The sequence below is a fragment of the Lycorma delicatula genome, chromosome 1, assembly GCF_047948215.1.
Source record: "Lycorma delicatula isolate Av1 chromosome 1, ASM4794821v1, whole genome shotgun sequence".
Lineage (NCBI taxonomy): Eukaryota > Metazoa > Arthropoda > Insecta > Hemiptera > Fulgoridae > Lycorma > Lycorma delicatula.
In genome coordinates this window covers 327,283,169-327,289,168 of record NC_134455.1, presented here as the reverse complement: position 1 = coordinate 327,289,168, position 6,000 = coordinate 327,283,169, and the positions used below count along the sequence as shown (strand labels likewise).

Here is a 6,000-nt window from a genome sequence, read left to right as displayed (position 1 = left end):
CGAGGGAAAGGACAAATCTACCGTGGAGTGCTTTAGATTTCCATGCGTGGATCCTATCCCTAGTTGTAATGATACTGGAGTAGAAATTGTCACCATTCAGATTTAGAGGGGAGTAACCCTTGTCAGATGCAACTACAGCCTTGTACAATGATGATGTTTCAGATCTGGAGAGAAAATGTCACTTCATTGAAGCAATGTGTCTGTTACAAAGTGATTTTAGGTCGAGGCGGCCTCTATCATCTTCTTTAAGAGATATACAGACATTTCACTTCGGATTTTGGGTGATGCATTCTGTATTTTGTCATCGTTGTGCGTACAAATATGTTTAGGTTTTCAAGATGTCTGGGATTAATAAACAACTCCAAACAAGTATATGAAAACTTTATTATTATTATTAAATGCCGGCTTAATATATTTTTTTTTTAATAAATTACAATCGGTTCTAAGAATTTTATGAAAATTTCTTTACATTTTTTATTTTTACATTAAACCACTTAACATTTCCGTGAATGAGAAATTATTTAATAAGTATAATGTGCAATATTATACGTATGTATATATATATTTTTTTCCAAGATTATATCGAGATTTCGTAGGTATTAAAATATACATTTGCATGTGTTGGCACAACTGATAAAATTGTGGGAAAGCTTTGTTAGGAAGATATGTAGTAGATGCTCTAATTTTATTATTGTGTACTTGTTGGTGTTTACTTTGTTTATCTGACTGAGTAAGTAATGTTATGCTATTCTAATATAAATCAGTAGAATTTAAGTTTGAGTTTTTTTATATTGATAATTGGTAGCGTGAACTTTAAACAGTCATGCAAATTCATTTTAGTTCGTTATAAAATCGTTTTCCTCAAAAGGAAAGTTCAGCAACTTGTATAATCACATTTAAAGTGTGAGACTGTAAATTTCATTTACCCCATGAAAACACAAACTGAACTTCAATTTCACAGTCCTTCAGAAATGATTACACATATATCATATTTTAATGCCCCAATCTTTAATGCTGTTCTTGTTACAAACCAGTTTTATCCGAGACGCCACTAGCCTTCTCAGTAGAATAGGGAAATAACCATTACAGTTAAGTTTATCTATTGTGCCAACTTCCTCGAACTTGGCAGGATGAGTTGCCAGATTTGTTTTACTCCCAACCTTACTTCTAAGGCAATGATCCAACTAGCTACCGTTAAGAAATTTCTGTCTAAAGGAAGAATAGATTTTTAGTACATAATTATTAATAGTACTTGAACATTAATTCTTCCTATTGTTTATTAACTTTTAATTTTTATTAGGTAACTTGTAGTTAGAAGTGATTATACATTGATTGAATAAATCCATGATCACTAAATGTGAGTGCTACCATATCCTTATTGATGCTAGGAGACTCTAGGGGTTGGTCACCTCACTTTAATTAAAGTAATTATAATGTATTATTAAATTTAAAATTTACTATAAAATATATATATATACACACACACATATAATTTGAAATGTATGGCATGATGTAGAACAAAGATGTGTGTAAACAAAGATTTACAAACCAATATTATGAACCTATTTTACGGACATATAATAAAAAGAACTTCAGTGAACCTGTGCTTATTGACATTTATATATTTAAACCAGCTTGCATTGTTTTTTGAATTCTGCTTTATCATTAATGCTAAGTTAGTATTTTTCCCTTTTTTTGGTAACCTTTATTATTGTGGGCATGTTGAAAAAAAATAAGTATTCTAAAATGGGGCGTACAAATTAGAAAAAGTTTTTAGATAACAAGAGTGTGGGCTGGTGTTTCAGCTTATAATGGGATTTATTAATATCTTTTTAGTGGGGGGTTCCTCCATTAAATCCAAAATGGCAGCTTCCAACTCGTGATGTTTTGTAGTTAAACTGTAATTAAAAATATTTATTAAATAAGTAACTTATTTGTATATTTTTAGTCACAGCAGCCAAGTGTTATAGTGAGTGTTCAAATCTTATAACTGGGAGATCTTTATTTCTAGTTCTTAAATAAGAAATAGCAAGGTGATCTCTGAACAGGATGCAGATAAATAATTTTTGTTTTAATTTAATATATTTAAAAATTCATCTTCAGAGTAATTATTTATTATTGCCAACATAAATGAATCAATATCAAATATAACCTCATTCAAGCTACTATAAAATATAAAGAACTATCGTTAGGTAATTATAAGAAAGCTGTTTATGAGAGGTGTTTGGAAGAATCTATTTAGTAATGTTAATTGTGTTGGGATCCATACCAAATTCTTGTAGCATATTAAATAAGGAAGTGCTATTGTTTGAGTTGTTTGCCTTTTTGTAATCTACGAAGACAGTTGCTTAGTTTTTATGCCTTGTCATTTTTCTCCTTATTATTGTTTTAAGGTTTGAGATTTGTTCTGCACATGATCTTACTTTTTTGAATCCTTCTCTGTATTCTCCTAGTTGTTAAGTATTTGATTAATTCAGCAATATTTTGAAAGGATTTTGTTTGTCAGAGGTAAGAGGGAAATACATTTGTCTTTATTTAGTTGTGTTTCATCTGCTTATTTGTATAGTCGATGTATTAATGCACTTTTTCAATCTTGAGGGATTTTTTCAGTTTTCCATATCTCTTAAACCAAGTTCTCACGTTTTTCTTGGTTGTTTTCATGATTGTTTCTGTAATTTGCTGCAGTAAAATTATCCCTTGCTACCTTGTTAATTAATTTCTAGCTGATTTTGTCTTGTTTTGATTTAATTATTTTGTTTGGATTTAATTATTTTGTTTGGATTTTTCAGTTCAAGTTGCTAGATTTTGGAATTGAAATCTTACCTTGGCTTCGTTGTAGTTTAATAATCTTTCAAAGTGCTTGCTGGAATTTTGCAATTGTCTTTGCTGTTGTGGCCTAATTTTCTATTTTTACCCTAAAACAAAGACTGTAGAATTCCTATTTGGTAAGTATGTTAAATTTTAAATTGTATTTATTTATTTAATTGATATAGACAGGCATGAAACCCATGAATACAAATTCATATTAAAAAAACCAACATAATTACATAAAAAAATTATCATTCATAAGTTAGCATAGCTCTTGATAAGGTTAAGGTATTAAGTGTCCTTTACATAGTATAGGTGGCATAGTATAACCCACCGGGTTGGTTTACTAGTGAACGCGTCTTCCCAAATCAGCTGATTTGGAAGTCGAGAGTTCCAGCGTTAAGTCCTAGTATAATAATAAGTAATAAGTCCTAGTAAAGCCAGCTATTTTTACACGGACTTGAATACTAGATCATGGATACCTGTGTTCTTTGGTGGTTGGGTTTCAATTAACCACACATATCCGGTATGGTCGAACTGAGAATGTACAAGACTACACTTCATTTACACTCATACATATCATCCTCATTCATCAACCTAAGAATTATCTAAACGGTAGTTACCGGAGCCTAAACAGGAAAAAGAAAAGGTGGGATACTAATAGATAATCTATGTGAATTGATTGAACCATGAAACTTTTGAAAATTATATTGTTTAGTGTGGTTAAGCAACAGCTGTGATATCTCTTCTAATAATTCTCTTGAAATAATGAACCTGCAGATCATCATTTTCAAGGCTAATATCTACCACTTCTATCTACCATTGATAGTCATACACACAAGCAATAGAGTCTTTTTCCCTAAGTGAAATTGGTGGAATACTTGACACCAGATGTAATTCTTAGTCCTTGGAGTCTGAAGTAAAGTAACATCTTACAATGCCTTCTGACACAAGAACATATTTATGGTAGTTTCTAATGCCATAATTTTTATGGAAGTGATACATCCAAAATGCTACAACCAGCATCCAATTGTTCAATTTTGTGATGTGGGGCAATATATTGCTCTTGGTTTTTACATTCGTGTAGATCTTTGTTCTGCTGAGAAAAAATACTTTTGAAACAGTTAACAGAAAAAGACTTTCCAGGTACTAAATTTAAATTTGGAAAAATGTGTTCTTTTAGAGCTTGCTCTAATGTTATTTGTCAATGTTTTCTTAACTGGTTTTAATAGGGGACTTTAATGCCCAACTTGGTAAAGAACGAAGATATCGTGATATTATCGGAAAATGGCCTGCCCAAAAGAAAACTAACAAGAACGGCCAAAGACTTGTCGAATTTTGCAGAAACCATAATATGATCTCAAAATCCACCTATTTTATGAGAAAACCAAACAAATTGAAGACTTGGAAACACCCAGATTGGAAAAAAGGAGAATGGCAACTGGATCATGTTTGCATGGACCGGAATTATCACAAGGAGATTTATAATGTAAAAGTCTTGAGAGGAATAGATACTGGATCGGACCATTACTTAATTAAAGTTAAAATAAAATTCACCCCGCATAAAAAGAAAAAATCCCAACCTAAAAACAAAAGAGCTTATGATCCACATAAATTAATAAACAATGCCATCTTTGAAGAAACAACAAAAAAAATCAAATTAACTAATAATTTAAAAGAACTGACATCCCAACTGAAAGAAATAGCTGAAGAACTAGCCCCTATAAACCCAAGAAAAAAACACCAATGGTGGAATGAAGAATGTGACAAAGCAGTCAAAGACCGACACCGGGCTTGGATCAACCACCAAACCCAGAAAACTGAAGAATCTAACCATGAATTCACCAAACAAAGGAAAATAACTCAGAAAATTATAAGAGGAACCAAACGACAAGCCCAAAAAAACTTGAATAAGCAAATAGAAGAAAGTTCCAAGAAAACTAATTTCCGAGACTATTATAAAATTTTTGGTCAGGCTCTTCAAAGATATGAACCACCCACCCTTATGCTGAGAGGAAAAAAAGGAAATATGGCCCACACCAATAAAGAAAATGCTGAAATTTTGGCAGAAACCTTCAATAGACTCCTCAACTGTGACGACCCCCAGAACTTTTTGAGATTGACACTGAAACTCCAGTTAAAACTTCACTGGTAAATATCAACCCGCCAACAATTCAAGAAGTTCTCGCAGCCTTAAATGAAATAAAAAACTACAAAGCAAGCGGAGAAGACCAGCTTTTCGCAGAACTCTGGAAACACTCATCAGTTTATTCAGTCAAAACTTCCCTACATCTATGCCTCATGAAAATATGGAACGAAGAAAAACTTCCAGAACACTGGACCACAGCCCTCATCCATCCATTACATAAAAAAGGGGATAAAACTAATCCGGAAAACTACAGAGGCATATCTCTCCTGGATTGCACATACAAAATCCTGTCGAGAATCATATACAACCGATGCAAAGACCAACTTGAACTGGAACTTGGGGAATACCAAGGGGGATTTAGGCCATGGAGAGGTTGCCCGGAACAAATAATATCCCTAAAACTTATGATGGACTTTTATAAAAGATGGAAAAAACAACTAATAATCACCTTCGTCGACTTTAAAAGTGCCTATGATTGTATACACCGACCATCCATGCTGAATATTCTGAGAAACCTGGGCCTTCACCCTAAACTCGTAAACATGATAAAATTAACTTTAACCGATACCCAGTCCAGAGTGAAATTCAGAGGTGAACTCTCTCAACCCTTCTACATAAAAACTGGATTGAGGCAAGGAGACGCCCTCTCACCACTCCTTTTTAACTGCGCCCTCGAATTTGTCATGAAAAAATGGTATGAAATAAATCCCAAAAATATAAAAATGGGTACTAAGAAAAACTCCATCACACTAAATTGCCTAGGATTTGCAGATGACCTCGCCCTTTTAGCAAATAATATTCAAGAAGCCAAAACACAAATCATGAGCCTTCAAAACCTAGCACAAAAGATAGGGCTTCATATCTCTTTCGAAAAAACTGAACTAATGGCCATAGATCCTCTGGTAATAGAGCACATTACGGCAAACAATCAGAAAATTAAAATAGTAAAACAATTTAAATATCTAGGGGAAATAATAACTTATAATTTAAATGAAAAAGTGACATGGCAAAACAGGACAAATAAAATGATTAAATCCCAAAAA

The 6,000-nt window shown here is 32.6% G+C and overlaps 1 protein-coding gene across 2 annotated transcripts in view; it reads left to right on the top strand.

Moving 5' to 3' along the window:
• The first annotated feature begins 643 nt into the window (after window positions 1–643).
• The window catches only part of LOC142334233 (dynein heavy chain, cytoplasmic-like), a 40,516-nt gene continuing 35,159 nt past the window's right edge, over window positions 644–6,000 (top strand). The window contains exons 1-2 of one of the 2 annotated variants that reach the window (XM_075382092.1): window positions 648–730; window positions 2,790–2,945. The gene's annotated coding sequence lies outside the window, so the exon portion shown is untranslated. Of the gene's footprint in view, window positions 731–2,789; window positions 2,946–6,000 lie in introns of both variants that reach the window. The other variant, XM_075382093.1, reaches the window with a different exon arrangement.